Below are 17,076 nucleotides of genomic sequence, written 5' to 3' on the forward strand. Positions count from 1 at the left end.
ATCCCTCCAGTCATTTAATCTATTCCGCTTTCTATTCTCAAGTCAAAGTCAAAGTTAATTTATTATCAAACTGTGTACAGTACAAGTCACCTTATGTTGCCCTAAGATTCACTTTCTTGCAGGCATCTACAGGAAAATAAAGAAACACAATAGAATTTATGAAAAACTACATAAACAAAGACTGACAAAACTAATGTGCAAAAGATGCCAAATTGTGCAAAGTGAAAAACCAATAAATAATACTGAGAACATGAGTTTATTTTATTTTGTTTTTAGTTTAGCAATATGACAGTGAATAGACCCTTTTGGGTCTTTGAACACTGACAACCCCAATTTAACCCTAACCTAATCATAGGACAATTTACAATGACCAATTAATCTACCTGGTAAACCTTTGGACAAAGCACCTGAGGAAAACTCATTCATTCCATGGGGTGGACGTGCAGATCCTTACAGGTGATGCTGGAATTGAACTCTGAACCCCGATGCTCCGAGCTACAGCACCTTGCTAACTCTTATGCAATAGTGGTGAGTTGTAGAGACCTGAAAGTGAGACCATAGGTTGTGGAATCAGTTCAGTGTTGAGACGAGTGAATTTACCCTCTCTGATTCAGGTGCTTGATAGTTGCATGATAATAATGGTTTCTGAACCTGGTGGTAGGGAGCCAAGGCTACTTTACCCCCTACCCATTTATAGAAGAGAGCATGGCCTGTATGTTTGGGTCTTTGTTGAGGAATGCTGCTTTCTTGTGATAATACTCCTTACCTGTGATGGATTGAGCTGCATGCACTACTCTCTGTAGATTTTCCATTCCTGGGCGTTGGTGTTTCCATAGTAAGCCATGATGCAACCAGTAAGGATACTCTCCACTGCGCATATACAGAAGCTTGTCAAAGTTTTAGATGACATGCCTAATCTATGCAAACTTCTAAGAAAGTAGAGGCACTGTTGAGCCTTCTTTGTGATGGTAATTACGTACTGGTCCCAGGAAAGATCCTCTGGATCCTCTGATACGATAATGCCAAGGAATTTAAAGTTATTGACCCTCTCCATCTCCAATTCCCTGATGAGGATTGACTCATAGACATAGAGCTCTTCCTCAGTAATCAGCTCATTGGTTTTGCTGATTGTAAGAGGTTGTTATGGTACCATTCAACCAGATTTTCAGTCTCCCTTCTATATGCTGATTCATCCCCATCTTTGATTTGGCCAACAACATTGGTGTCATCAGCAAGCTTAAGTATGGAACTGGAGTTTTACTTCGCCTCATAGTCATAGTTATAAAGCAAGTGGAACAGGGGGCCAAGCACGCAGCCTTGTGGTGCATCTGTGCTGATTGGTGATTTCCAAGGAGATGCTGTTGCCGATCCAAACTGACTCAATTTTCAAATGAGAAAATCAAGGATCCAGTTGCACAGGGAGGTATTGAGGCCTGGTTCCTGGAGCTTAGTGACTAGTTTTGAGAGAGTAATAGTGTTGAATGCTGAGCTGTAGTCAATGAAGAACATCCTGATGTATGCTTCTTCACTGTCCAGATGTCCCAGAGCTGAGTGAAGAGACAATGAAATGGCATCTGCTGTTGATCTGTTGTGACAGTAGGCAAACTGGAGCGGATCCAGGCAGGGGTTGAAATGCACCATGACCATCATTTCCAAGAATGTTGTTACAGTGGGTGTAAGTACTATTGGATGATAGTCCAGTTGTGTTCCCACATTCTTGTTAGGCATTGGTATAACTGAAGCTGGTACCTCAGACTGCTGAAGCGAGAGATTGAAGATGTCCATGAACACTCCAGCCAGTTGATTAGCATAAGTCTTCAGATGCTCCAGCTGGACCGGATGTTTTCTGTGATTTGCCCGTCTGAGGAGTGCTCTCATGCTGGCCTCAGAGACTGAAATCACAAAGTCATTGGGGTCTGTGCTGGTTCCGGAAGGTGCCTCCATGTTCTGTCAGTCAAAGCAAGCATAAAAGGTGTTTAGCTCATCTGGGAGTGAAATGTAATTTATGTTGCATGGTTTTGATTTGTAGGAGGTGATGGCACGGCTGTTGAGCATCCTTCTGTGATTCAACTTTAGTCTGGAATTGCCACTTCACATATGAGAGGCTTTCCAGAGTTCAGATCTGGACCTGTTGTACCTTCCTGGATTGCCTGTCCTTAACACTATCGAAGTAGGCCTTATCACTTTGTTGTTGTTACCTCTGGTGCCTTGTTCTTTAGTCTCTGCCTGTATCAGGTAGGAGAATGACAGCCTGATGATCCAATTTTCTTATATGCAGTTGAGAGATGGAACAATATGCATTCTTGATAGTAGTGTAACTACTAGTAGTGTTTTGCAGATGACACAAAGCTGGGTGGCAGTGTGAAATATGAGGAGAATGTTAGGAGAATGCAGGGTGACTTAGACAGGTTGGGTGAGTGGGCAGATGCATGGCAGATACAGTTTAATGTGGATAAATGTGAGGTTATCCACTTTGGTGGCAAGAACAGGAAGGCAGATTACTATCTGAATGGTGTCAAGTTAAGAAAAGGGGAAGTACAACGAGATCTAGGTGTCCTTGTTCATCAGTCACTGAAAGTAAGCATGCAGGTACAGCAGGCAGTGAAGAAAGCTAATGGCATGTTGGCCTTCATAACAAGGGGAGTTGAGTATAGGAGCAAAGAGGTCCTTCTGCAGTTGTACAGGGCCCTGGTAAGACCACATCTGGAGCACCGTGTACAGTCTTGCTCTACAAATTTGAGGAAGGACATTCTTACTGTTGAGGGAGTGCAGCGTAGGTTCACAAGGTTGATTCCCGGGATGGCGGGACTGTCATATGTTGAAAGATTGGAGCCACTGGGCTTGTATACACTGGAATTTAGAAGGATGAGAGGGGATCTGATTGAAACATATAAGATTATTAAGGGATTGGACATGCTGGAGGCAGGAAACATGTTCCCGATTTTGGGGGAGTCCATAACCAGAGGCCACAGTTTAAGAATAAGGGGTAGGCCGTTTAGAATGGAGTTCAGGAAAAACTTTTTCACCCAGAGAGTTGTGGATCTATGGAATACTCTGCCTCAGAAGGCAGTGGAGGCCAAGTCTCTGGATGTTTTCAAGAAAGAGTTAGATAGAGCTCTTAAAGATAGTGGAGTCAAGGGATATGGGGAGAAGGCAGGAACGGGGTACTGATTGTGGATGATTAGCCATGATCACATTGAATGGCGGTGCTGGTTCGAAGGACTGAATGGCCTATTCCTGCACCTATTGTCTATTGTAACGGTGGTCAAGTGGCCCTCTGGTGCTGAAGGTGACACGCTGATAGTAGTTGGCAGAGGTAGCCTGATTGAAATCCCTGGCAAGGATGTGAAAGGCATTAAGGTAGGCTGTTTCTTATTTGTTATTCATGGCATTCAATACACCTAGTGATAGCTTGACATCTACCTTTATTAGTATGTAAACTGCAGTCAGGATTGCGATGGAGAACTCTCTTGGTAAGTAGAATAGTCAGCGCATAATTATTGGATACTCCAGGTCGGGAGAACGTGTGAGAGACAAGACCACTACATCTAAGCACCATGATGAGTTTATTATGAAGCAGAAGCTGCCGCTGCTGCCCACTCCGGATGCCACCGTCCAGTCCATCCGGTGGATTGAGAACCCTTGGGACTGGAGCGCCATGTCCGGAGTGTTGGCCAGTGAGCCATGTCTCAGTGGAACAGAGAATCCGGCAATCCCCTGTCCCACTGCCTCACAATGTTCTCTCTTCAATTCCCACTTCCTCCACATTTCAAAGCATGGTGAAATCTCTAACTTCTCCCAGTCCCAGAATTCTATCATGGTGTGGAAAAAAAATAGAGATGAACTGAAGGTTAGATTCCATTGCATCTGGCTATCCGTACCGTTACTGAGCATGACATTGAGGCCCGTAGCAGCACAGGGCCGGAGTTCATTGTTGTGTTGAACCTGAACTTCACCCTTACCCCAGGACAACCTTTCTGGGAATGGTGACCTTCTCAATTTGACTGGTATCTACAACCTTGTTGCAAAAGGTTACACAGGGAGGTCACTTGAGTTTTCAGTGTTTATCATGTTTATCAGTATTTTAGGAATAACTTATTTTTAATATTTCAGTCAACTTTACAGTTTTTACCCTTTAATAACAATGAGAAACATTTAGAACTATTAAAAAAGCCTGCAGCTTACTTGCCCACTCTGCGTAGTAAGGCCATGATTAAGTGTAACCGACCAGCAGTTAGCCCTCTGTAGCTGGGAAATGTAATGTAGTCAGGCAAGGATCACATGCAACACATCAGGCCAAGGATGATGTAACCTGCTAACAGTTTCTTTGCAAACACTGTCTAAGCAGATGCTGTCTTTTTTATTACTTGGTCAGATTTGCCTTGCAATGTACAAAAGTACATTACTTTTAATATTTGATTTTAATAACATTTTTATTTTATTTGCTTTTTAAAATTTAATTTAGCTTGTCCACTGGATGTTACTAGCACTGGCAACACCAGTATTTATTGTCTATTTGTAATTGGGCTATTCAGGGGTCATAGAAACATAGAAAACCTACAGCACAATACAGGCCCTTCGGCCCACAAAGCTGTTCCGAACATGTTCTTACCTTAGAACTAGCTAGGCTTACCCATAGCCCTCTGTTTTTCTAAGCTCCATGTACAAGTCAAAAGCATTGAGGGACTGGAGTCACAAATGTAATAGACCAGATAAGAATGTCAGGTTTTACTCCTTAAGAGATATGAGTGAACCAGCTGGGTTCTGTGATAATCAAATATTTTCGTATTTACCAGTATTGGGACAAACAACATAATTTTGGATTAATTTTAGTCTTGAATTTAGTTTTCCCAGCTGTAATTCTGTGATTCAAATGTTTGTCCTTAGCTCAGTGTTCTGCCTAATAATCCTGTAACTTTAATGTCACACCACATTGTTCCTACCCACTTACATCAATGCTCAGTGCTGTTATCCTCCATTTATCAGCAACAGAGAAGAAATGTCATCATCCCATGGACATTATGATAGCGTAGTGGTTAGTGCAATGCTTTTACAGTTCAGGGCTTCGGAGTTCAGAGTTCAATTCCAATGCCACCTGTAAGGAGTCTCTACATCCTCCCTGCTGAATACGTGGGTTTTCTCTGGCTGCTCCAGTTTCCTCCCATAGTCCAAGGTGGATAGTAGGTTAGTTGGTTATTGTAAGTTGCCCCATGATTAGGCTATAGTTAAATCGGGGGTTTCTGGGTGGCATGCCTTGAAGGACAGAAAGGGCCTGTTCAAAGTTTAAAATTCAAAGTAAGTTTATTCTCAAATTACATATATGTCACCATATACATCCCCGAGATTCATTTTCTTGCAGGCAATTACATTAAATACATGAAACACAATAGAATCAATGAAAGACTGCACCCAACAGAGTGGACAACAACCAATATGCAAAAAAAAAACACAACAAACTGTTCAAATACTAAAAGAAAGGGAACAAAGAGATAATAATAATAATAGTAGTAACAATAAATAAATAAATAAGGAATAAATATCGAAAACATGAGATGAACATACATTGAAATTGAGTCCAGTTCAATGGGAACAGTTCAGTGATGGGGCAAGTGAAGTTGAGTGAATTTATCCCCTCTAGTACAAGAGCATGATGGTTGAAGGGTAATAACTGTCCACGAACCTGGTGGTGCAGTTCCTGAGGCTCCTGTACCACCTTCTTCTTGGCAGCAGTAAGAAGAGAGCCTGGCCTGGGTGGTGGGGGACTTGATGATGGATGTTGCTTTCCTGCAACAATACTCCATGTACATGTGCTCAGTGGTAGGGAGGACTTTACTTGTGATATACTGGGCCATATCCACTACTTTTTAATTGAAGCCTGCATGAAATAGGTAGGTACCTCAGACCGCTGAAGTGAGAGGTTAAAGATATTGATGAACATTCCAGCCAGTTGATTAACACAGGTCTTTAGTACTCAGCCATATACTCCATTTGGGCTAGATGCTTTCTGTGGGTTCAACCTTCCTGAAGGAAGCTCGCACATCAGCCTCAGAGACTGAAATAACCGGTGTGAGTTTGTGTAAGTGCCGCTGTGTTTTGATGGTCAAAGTAAGCATAAAAGGCATTGAGCTCACCTGGGAGTGAAATCTGTATTGCTTGGGTTCACTTTGTAGGAAGTAGTAGCATTCAAGCCCTGCCACAGCTGCCGTGCATCCTTCAGTGATTCAGATTTTGTCTCGAATTTCCACTTCGCACATGACATGGCTTTCTGGAGATGGTTCCTGGAACTCTTGCCTTTAACTTGGTTGCCAGACCTGAATGCCACTGATCTGGTCCTCCACACTGTTTGCCTAAATAAATAATTTTTAAAATAATCTTTGTTACCAGTAGTAAGAAAAGATCTGTGAGGTTCTGGTATCTTTGTTAATTGCAGAGATATTTTTCATCCATTCTGTCGGAGTATTTCACTGAATAGAAAATCAAAGAGGAACCATACTGGGTCATCAGAAATTTTGTCTCAACTGTAATGAATGAAGGAATGAAACTGAGAAATACATCTTCTCACAAAATCATAAGTGTCTTGGAGCCATGTAGCATGGAAATAGGCTTTTTGGCTCAACTCATCCATGGTTGGTTACCTGAGGTAGTCCCATTTGCCTGAACTTAGCTCATATCTCTCTAAACCGGGGTTCCCAGCCTTTTTTATGACATGAGCCCTTACCATTAACCAAGAGGCTGTGAACCCCAAGTTGGGAATCCCTGCTCTAAACCTTTCCTATCCACATAGCTGTCCAAATGTCTTTTAAAAATATTTTAATTGTACCTGCCTCCACAACTTCCTTTGGCAGCTCACTCGACATACTCTGTGTGAAAAGGTTGCCCCTCAGGGCTCCTTTAAATCTTTCTCCTCTCACCTTAAACCTTTTCTCCTTAGTTTTAGACTCTTCTACTCTGGGAAAAGTACAGTGACTATTCCCATATCTATACCTCATGATGTTATATACCCTATAAATACTCCAAATGCAGCCTCACCGATATCTTGTCCAGCTGTAACACAACGTCCCAGATCTTATATAGGTTGAGCATCCCTTACCCAAAATTCCAAAATCTGAAAACATCTGAAATCCGCCATTTTTTGACTGCTGAGATGACGTCAAAAACGGAAAATTCCACAGGGCACAGGGAAGGATCCCAGGCTATATGGAAATCTCTCTGCACCATAGGCAGGTCTGAGAAGTGATTTCACATTTGTAATGAACAGAAATTAATGAGAAATAGAAAAACACTGCATTAAATGGAAAATAAAGATCTTGCCCATGTATTGAAAGAGTGGATTTGTCAGCACTGGAGTGAACATATGCCTATCAACAGTAGGCTGATCATGAAACAAGCAAAGATCTATCACGACAAACTGAAAATTTAAGGTAATTGTGCACATTCAATAGGCTGGTTCCAGAAATTTAAGAAAAGGCATGGTATTTAATTTTTAAAGATTTGTGGTGATAAAGCGTCTGCTGATCATGAAGCAGCAGAGAAATTCATTGATAAGCTTGCCAAGATTATCGCTGATGAAAATGTAACACACTGAATGACTGCATTAGTACATATGTGTGATTGAACAAATGTAAGAAAAGGGCTGCTTACCAGTAGCACATAAATTCAGAGTTGGGAATTATGCCACTGACTGTCCACCTGGGCAGCCCAGGTAGTGATAGTTTACCTTTCTGGTTCTTCAATGTACACATTTTCATACACAAAATTATTAAAAATATTATATAAACTACCTTCAGGATATATGTATAAATTGTATATATAATTATATAATGTCAGTGGATTTTGTGTTTAGACCTGGTTCCCATCTCCAAGGTATCTAATTATATAGATCCAAATATTCCAAAATCCAAAAATATAGGAAATCTGAAACACTTCCTGTCCCAAGCATTTCGGATAAGGGGTGCTCAACCTGTATTCAGTGGCCTGACTGATGAAGGCAAGCATGGCATTTACCTTCTTCACCCTGTCTACCTGTGCTGCCACTTTCACAGAACTATGTAGTTGTACCCTTAGACCCCTGCTCTACTAGCATGATAAAAAACAGGATGTAATTAGCTAAAATATTGGTAGTAGTTTTAACTGTGAAACTTTAAAGACAGAATGGTAGATGCCTGTTAGGTAAGACTATTCAGTGATGTAGTACAATATAAATCTTTTGTGTAAAAATATCTTGGTTATTATCTTGATTTCTAGCTCATCTGAGACTTAATCATGAGCAGAATACTCTCTGGCAACAGAAACATTTCCCTTTGTTTCTACATTTCTAAGTTGATGTCTCCCATAAATTCCACTGATGTTTAATTGTGGTGTCTCCTATTCGATCCCTGATCAAGCCTTCCATCTCCTGGTTGTACTATTGTTTTACTAGTAATATTCTCCCACTCTTCTATAACAGCGAGGGAGGCCATTCAGCCCAGTAACTCCATACTGGTTTCAGTGAAATCCACTCAATCGAATTCTGCCACTTACTTCTTGTGAAACATTCTCCCTCACATGCCCATCAACTCCATCCTGATTCTCCTAGCACCCACCTAGCACGAGGAGTGACCTGCCAACCTGCACATCTTTGGGATGTGAGAGGAAACGAGGTCTTGAAGGATACCCATCCAGTAGCTAGGAGAATGGTCAGGGAGCCCCTGAGGTCAGAATCAAACCCAGGTCACTGGTGTTGTGAGACTGTAGCTCTACTAGCTGTACCACTGTGGCATCTGGAAAGTATTCCGATGAAAATATAATGTGTTGCATTGCTTCTTATCAAAACATAGATCTCAGGGCAGCTGCTAATGATCACAGTGTTGGTTTTCACACAGGTTGTACTATGTGCAAAATTTACTAGTGGTTTATGAAAAATTATGCACCGAATATGGATGATAGAACTAATGTGCCTGAAACTCATCGTATCAGCATTACTTCAGGGTAAATTACTGAACCGTTTAAATGAAGTAACACTATTCCCACCCCTTTGTGGCATGAAACAAGATTTAATGTCTGTGATACTGTATAACCACTTTCACGCACTATCACTCATGACAGCGTCTTTAGAACAAAGCTGAATGAAAGTAAACAGCATAAAAGAATAAAATACAGGCCGTTGAACGCTAAATGTTCATTAATCAGTGAAATATTCCTCAAAGCAGCAGCACAGCTTTAAGGAGTTCAGGCCTGAAAGGTGACCTAGACTAAGGTCAAGAATGAGCAAGACATTCATACTGTAGGTCGGTAAAAAAGAGCAAAAAGAGTGAGATTCAACCATTCAGTCCACTAACTGCTAAACAGTTAAATTGTGACTGACCTGCCCTCATCTTTAGCCATCTTTCACTTATTTCATAGATACTTTTTCCTGACATACAGTAATTCTTTTGAGCTTGGCTGTAAAAGCTGAACTTGCATCGGCTTGACAGAAGGAGCACAGTTTACATGTCCATTGTCATAGTGTTATATGAACCAGAGAAAGGCTGGTCAGCCTACTGACCAAGATTCACAATCCAGTCAATCCATGTGCCAGTGTTTGGCTCACAACCTTCCAAGCCGTTCCAATCATTGTGACCGTCCAATTGTCCTTTAAAAGTTATTATTCTATTGCCTCAGCCACTTCTTATGGCAGTTCATTCCACATAGGTCCCTCCATTGCTGCAAAAACTTAGCCCTTCAAGTTCTAGTTAAACATTTCCCTTCTCACCTTAATCCTATGCCCCCTAGTTCTTGATTCCCAACCCGGGGAAAAAAAACAGTACATTCACTATGCCACTAGTCATTTTATACTTCAATGCCCTGACTTATGAAACTTTCTTCACCACCTCATCTACCTGTGACTCCATTTTCAGGGAACCACGTACTTGTACTCCAAGGTCTGTTTGCTCTAGAGCATTCCCCAGGAACCAGCTACTCACTGTCAAAGCCCTACCTGGATTTGACAATCCAAAATGCAACACCTTGCAAGTTCAAGTTCAAGTTTAATCATCATCCAACTATGCATTTGCATGCAGCTAAATTAAAATGTTCCTGGGGGCCAAAGTGCAAAACACGGTGCACACAGATCACACAGCACACAGCACATTGTACATATAGTTACGAAGAAAAAGACAGCACATAGTCACAAAAATAATATTATCCCAAGTCCCTGAGTGGCATGGCTGGTAGCTTGATGGTGTATGGGATATTGTCCTGGAGTCACTTATCTGAATAATATTTCATTAGCCTTGGCTCAGCCCACTTAATCAGCTGATCAGGATCCTGTTGTCATTTTCGATAACCTTCTTCATTGTCACTCTGGCTCTAATTTTAAGATTACAATGTAGCCACCCAAGGAAAAGCAACCTCCATATTTACCCTTTCATTCTCTCTCAAACAAAGGCAATATCATTATCCCAAAGTGTTGATTGCGAACAGTTAACATTGGGTAGAAAGTTTCCTCCAGCGTCAACATTCCATGGATAGACAATGGAATCTATTAATCAGTAAGCCAGCTAACTCCATCCACAATGAGAAATTAGCACTGAATATTTCCTCACAGCGCCCTCCTGCTTCTGTTTCAGTGCTGCTTTCTATCAGTGACACCAGCAGCACACTTAAGTACCAATACAAATGAAATTTTCTTCCTTCATGTTGCCTGAAGTTCAGTAATTCAGTGACTTTTATAGTTGGTCTTCAAATATGTAAATGAAATTTGTAGTCACATATTGCATATCCTTGCATGGGCATCAATAACCTCTCTCTCTCTCTCTCTCTCACACACACACACACACACACACACACACACACACACACACACACACACACACACACACACACACACACACACATACACACACACACACACACACACACACACACACAATACCTTGACCATTTTCCGACTGATTGATTGCCATGTAATGCAGCAGCAGTGGTGCTCAGAATGAGCAAGTACAGCTGCCAGGAAACATGGCATGCACACCCACTCATCTAGTCCTGTTGAAAATCCCTTGGGGCTCAGTTGATTTATGTGACAGTTTATGACAACAGCTCATCCCAAAATTAGTTGCAGTTATTTCTGACGTTCAATGATCAACTTTACTTCCAATTTTTATCATTGGTGTAACATTTACCATATGCACACGGTGAATGTTTGCTTCGGTTTTTAATTCTGTTTTTCAGCACAGGACATGGGACCTGTTTAGAACCAAGAAGTCAGTCAAGGCCTTATATAAATTGTAAAGTCAAGATTATTTGCAGATTGAAAGTTGGTTTCTAATCTTGCCTGGGTGAAGGGCAGTACTAAAGGTAACAAAGTTTCTGTGAGGCTGTGGTAAATTAGTTATAAAAAATTACAAAAACATTAAAAAAGAGCCATAGAATCGGAGAGCACAGAACCAGGTCCTTTGGCCACCATGTCAATAACAACCAACAAAATCTGTCTTTACACTATACTAATTCCTTTTTATTCCCCCCACATCCCCATCTACTCCATTCCCAACCCCTCCCAGATTTTACTGCTCACCTACACAGAATTTACATTGACCAATTAAATGACCAAGCTTGCATGTCTTTGGCGTGTGGGAACAAACAGAAGCACTTAGGGGAAATCTACACTTCTTCAAGGAGAACATGCAAACTCCACACAAAGAGCATCAGAAGTCAAGATTAAATCCTTGTACCTGTTGCTATTGATGGTCTCAGAAAACCCAGGATAGCTCAGCTTCATTAAAAGGATCAATTTCCAACATCATCATTGGGATGGAGCTATTTTGTGAAAAAATTAGGCTTTCCTTTGTTGGTTGGGAACTAGTGATACACCATGCCCATGACTTGTTCCTCCATGTTATGATGGACTGGCTTTTGATGAAGAACTTAGTGTCCCAGGATTGTATTTGTAGATGTGGATGAGGCTTGCTCTGTCTTTCAAAGAACAGTTCTGCTGGTTCTGTGGCTAGCCTGCTGCTTGAACCACAACTAAGTAAGTTTCTAAATCTCAGAGATCAGCAATAAGTTAAAAGTGCTTGCTGTTGACCACAGCATTTCTGGCTCCTTGGATGTGTCCTATTACTCTGGAATAAATATTGTCCCAAAGTCACTCATGTTGAAAACTGCCTAACAGTTTTTTCTGTAGATCAGTGTCAAGATTGGAAAATTATATTGAAAACAGAATCTCACATTGATATTGTGTGGGACAGGAATGTTCTAATTTAAGTATGGAGTCTCCTTTGCTATGTGTGAATATTGGCCACCATACCCCTCTGTCCTGCTGCTTGTTAACTCACCTATGTTATCCTCCTTCATCTCTATTCTTCCTCCTCTTCCTCACTCTTCTCCTTTCTGTTTCTCCTCCCCTCCTCCAGTCACCCTTATCTCTGTTCCTCTTTGGTTCGCCCTTATTCATTTATCCTTTCTTTTTGTTCCCATGTCCTCTGCCCACTTTTTCCCGACTTCCCACTTCCTTTTCTTGTCCTCTCCTTCCCATGCTTCCTTCTACCTCCACATTCCTCATCCAGTTAGTTGTCAAAGAACCACCGGGAAATGGCTGAGATAGTATGTTGCCAGAATGGAATTTAGGACACAATTAGGATTCCAGTTGTTCCAGGTTCCCCACTGGGAGATTACTGACAGGTGAGATCATGTTTAATTTACTATACTTTCAGTGAAGAGATTCAATTAAAGAGTTGAAGGGACATTGAGTGTGGGAGTTCAGAAACAGGTCCTTTAGCCCACCAACTCTGCACCAAACATCGAGCACTCATCTATGCAATCTTGTTTTATTCTTCACAGAGGGTGGCATGATAGCATAGTGGTTAGCACAACACTTTATTGTACTGGCGACCTGGGTTCAATTCCCACCGCTGTCCTGTAAGGAGTTTGTATGTTCTCCCCATGATTTTATGAGTTTCCTCCCTCATGCCAAAGACTTACCAATCGGTAGGTTAATTGCTCATAGTAAATTGACCTGTGATTAGGCTAGGATTGAAATCGGAAGGTTGCTGGGCAGTGTCGCTCAAGGGGCCTCTTCCAAGCTGTATCTCATTAAACAATAAATAAATTAATTTTTTTAAATTCCCAGATTCCTACACTCATCTTCGAACAATGGGCAATTTCTAGTAGCTGATTCAGATTGCTCATTTTGAGGATGTGAGAAGAAACTGGAGAAGCAGAGGAAGTCCTCCAGGTCACAGAGAAAATGAGCAAACTCTGCACAAGTAGCAGCAGAGGTCAGGATTGAAACCGGGCCAGTGGAGGTGTGAGGCATCAGTTCGGCCAGTACTGCCACTGTGTCACCCTTGTTTGCTGTCAGCTGATGTTAATATCCTGGCTATTTTCTCTTCTGTAGCTTAAGGTAGAACCGATACCAGTACAACACAAGAACTGGCCCTTGTTTGTATTGTCCATTATTCCAATTTAATCCCATCTGCCTGCACATGGTCTGTATACCTCACTGTTATATAGCTGCCTAAATGCCTTCTAAACATTGCTAAAATATTGACCTCTACCACTGCAGCTGTCAGCACATTCTAGGCACCTGTCATTCCCTGTGTAAAACAAAATCTCCCCTTCTCATCTTAAAGCTATGATATCCAGTATTCAACATTTGTACCCCCAAGTAAAAAGACTTCATCTCCCCAACTATGCCTCTTGTAATTTTATACAGGACCACTGTAGTTTGGGTGCCTGGGGCAGGCAAATTAAACAAGGGCTGGAGTGTCCCACAATGATCTTGTACTGGAGAAGCTTCATTATACCAGTGCCCAAGAAGAGCATCGTGACCTGCCTCAGTGACTATCGCCAGCTGCACTTACATCCACAGTGATGAAGTGTTTTGAGAGGTTGATGATGAAACATACCAGCTCCCGCCTGAGAGGCAATTTGGATCCACTCCAATTTGTCTACCAGAGCAACAGATCCACAGCAGGTGCCATCTCATTGGCTTGTCACACAACCCTGGAACATCTGGACAGCAGAGATGCATACATCTGGATGCTCTTCATCAATTACAGCTCAGTATTTAATACCATCATCCCCTCAAAACTAATTAAGAAGCTTTAAGATCTTGGCCTCAAAGCCCCTTGTGCAATTGGATACTGGATTTCCTCACTTCTAGACCCCAGCCAGTTTGGATTGGCAAAAATACCTCGTCCATGATCTCCATCAGCTTAGGTGCACTACGGTGCTGTATGCCTAGCTCCCTGCTCTACTCTCTTTACACTTTTGACTGCGTGGCTAAACACAGCTCCAACATCATAGTCATGTTTGCTGATAACACCACTGTTGTGGGGCATATCAAAGGTGGTGATCAAACAGCATACAAGAGGGAACTGAAAATTTGGCTGAACTATGTCATAACAACAACCTCTCACTCAGTGTCAGAAAGACTAAGGAATTGATTGTAGATTCAGGAGAGGGAAACCAGAGGTCAATGAGCCAGTCCTCATCAGAAGAACAGATATGGAGAGGGTTAGCAACTTTAAATTCACGGATGTTACTACTTCAGAGGACCTGTCCTGGACCCAGCATGAAAAATGCAATTGCAATGAAAGAACAGCACTGCCTCTACTTCTTTAGGAGTCTATGAAGATTCGGCATAACATTAAAAAATTTGCCAAACTTCAGTAGACATGTAGTGGAGAGTGTATTGACTTTGAACGGAAATTCCCACAAAAGGTAGTGGATTCGTCCCGGTACATCATGGGTAAACCCCTCCCAACCATTGAGTACATCTACGTGAAACGCTTTCGTAGGAAAGCAGCATCCATCATCAGAGATCCTTACCATCCAGGCCATGCTCTTCTCTCGCTGCTGCCATCAGGTAGAAAGTACAAGAGCTTCAGGACACACACCACCAGGTTCAAGAACAGGTACAACCACTCAACCATCAGAATCTTGAACAAAGGGGATAGCTACACTCACTTGCCCATCCATTGAGATATTCCCACAACTAATGATCTCACTGCAAGTCTCTTTATCTTGTTATTTCATGTTCTTGTTACTTATTGCTATTTATTTATATTTGCATTTGCACAGTTTGTTGTCTTCTGCACTCTAATAGATCTTTCATTGATCGTGCTATAGTTACTGTTCTATGGATTTGCTATGCCCACAGGAAGATGAATCATAGGGTTTGTATTTGGTGACTGTGGTGAACTACATATACCTGTCTGGACATGCCCCCCCACCCCCCCGCTGACTGCTCCTGTAGCTCCTCCCACAGACCCCTGTATAAAGGCAATTGGAGGCACTGCTCCTCCCTCAGTCTCCAGGATGTTGTGTGGTGGTCGCTTGCTGCTGACGGTGCTTTCTTCCAGCCAATAAAAGCCTACCTTGACTTACGTCTCCGAAAGTTATTGATGGTGCATCAGTGACATATAGGTACACTGATTATAAAATTTTACTTTGAACTCAGCCAAAGAGAAAACTTTTTCATTGGAATCCTTTGATTCACTATTGACTGTTATAACACTGAGATTTATTGCTTTACTTTAGCAAAGGTGTCTAGTCTTGAAACCTGTCAATGTGTAAGTAGCAAAATTAGCTAATGATATCCAGAAAATCTTATTTCAATGCTCCCCCATTCCTCTGCTGCATCTATTTCAATTATGTTATGTTAAATGAATTTAATGAGTTTAATACAATCCTTAAACAGCTACACCCAAGGAACTCCATATCCATATTGACTGGCCATTCAGATTTTTTCCCTTGCCTCTTGTCTTTTATGCATTGATGGATGTTGCTTCTTGTTTTCAACAAAATTGAAAAATATGTTGACAATATCTGCCTCTCTCTCTCAGCTTCACATTGTCCATCTTTGCCTCTTCCCTTTCTTGCCTCTTACATTTTCACCTCCAGAGATGGCCCACAACTGATGATGTGCTATTTGCTTACTGACTCCAAGAGTTCCATTAACTAGTCTTCCTCCTGTCTTAATTCCTAAAAGTATTTCATTTTCTCAAGTCTGTTCTCACATTACTCATTTATTGCAATGCAGAAGGATGCCACTTGGCCTATCAGGTCTAAGCTGGTTTCCAGCAAAGCAATCCCCTCATTCCCAATTCTCTACATTTTATTCTTCTATCACCTCGCGAACTGTTCTTCCTCACATGCCCACCAGATTCCCTTTTTAAAAAAAAGTTTGGAATGGAGGAACCTTAACAGCTGTGAAAAGCCCACTCAAGGAGACTATGCAAATACTTCCACCTGATTCATAATGAAACTTGAATACCTGGAGTTGTGAAGCAGCAATATCACTATTCTGCTTTGCACTTCCTTCACACTGTCCAGTGTTCTAAATATTCTCCTCAGGTAAAGCAGCAATTCACTTCGACTTCTTTCAATTCAGTGTATTGTATTTGCTGCTCGCAATATTGTTTCCTCCGTAGTGGAGAGACCAAATGCAGAGCAGTTGATTGCTTTGCAGAACACTTTCATTCATTTGGTAAATGTGACCCTGTAGTTGTCACTTTACCTTGTCACTTGTTATTTTAATCTTCTTTTCACCCTGACATCTCCATCATCAGCCTCCTGTACCGTGCCCACAAAACTCAGCGTAAGATCAAGGAATGGCACCTTGCAATTATAGCCTTCCAGACTCAACGCTAAATTCAGTCTTTCAGGTAATGATACTGCTGTTCCCACTTACACATCCTGTAGGCCTCTCTCTTTCTCAAACCATTCCCACCCACTTTAGCCATATATCATTATCTTTTTATTGGGCATTATGGTAGCATAGCAGTTAGTGCAAACCTTTACAGCTCTAGTGATCCCGTTAACCTCTGTAAAAAGTTTCAATGTTCCCCTAGTGGACCCAATGGGGTTTCTCCAGGTACTCCGATTTCCTCCTACATTCCAAGGAAATGTGTTTCGGGTTAGGGCTAGTAAGTTGTGGGCATGTTGTGTTGGTGCTGGAAGCATGTGATTTGCCCCCAGCAAATCCTCGGACTGTGTTGGTCTTTAACACGAAATGACGCATTTCACTGTGTGCTTAATGTTTCAATGTATGTGTAACATGACAAATAAAGCTTATCTGTAATGTTTACTCTATTTATAATTACTAAACCTTGTTGC

At 41.6% G+C, this 17,076-nt stretch overlaps 1 protein-coding gene across 1 annotated transcript in view; it reads left to right on the forward strand.

Annotated features, from left to right (window-relative positions):
* LOC140729448 (N-acetyl-beta-glucosaminyl-glycoprotein 4-beta-N-acetylgalactosaminyltransferase 1-like) overlaps window positions 1-17,076 on the forward strand; it is an 813,083-nt gene that overhangs the window by 477,670 nt on the left and 318,337 nt on the right. The window lies entirely within an intron of this gene.

This window comes from Hemitrygon akajei, chromosome 6 (genome assembly GCF_048418815.1).
Source record: "Hemitrygon akajei chromosome 6, sHemAka1.3, whole genome shotgun sequence".
Lineage (NCBI taxonomy): Eukaryota > Metazoa > Chordata > Chondrichthyes > Myliobatiformes > Dasyatidae > Hemitrygon > Hemitrygon akajei.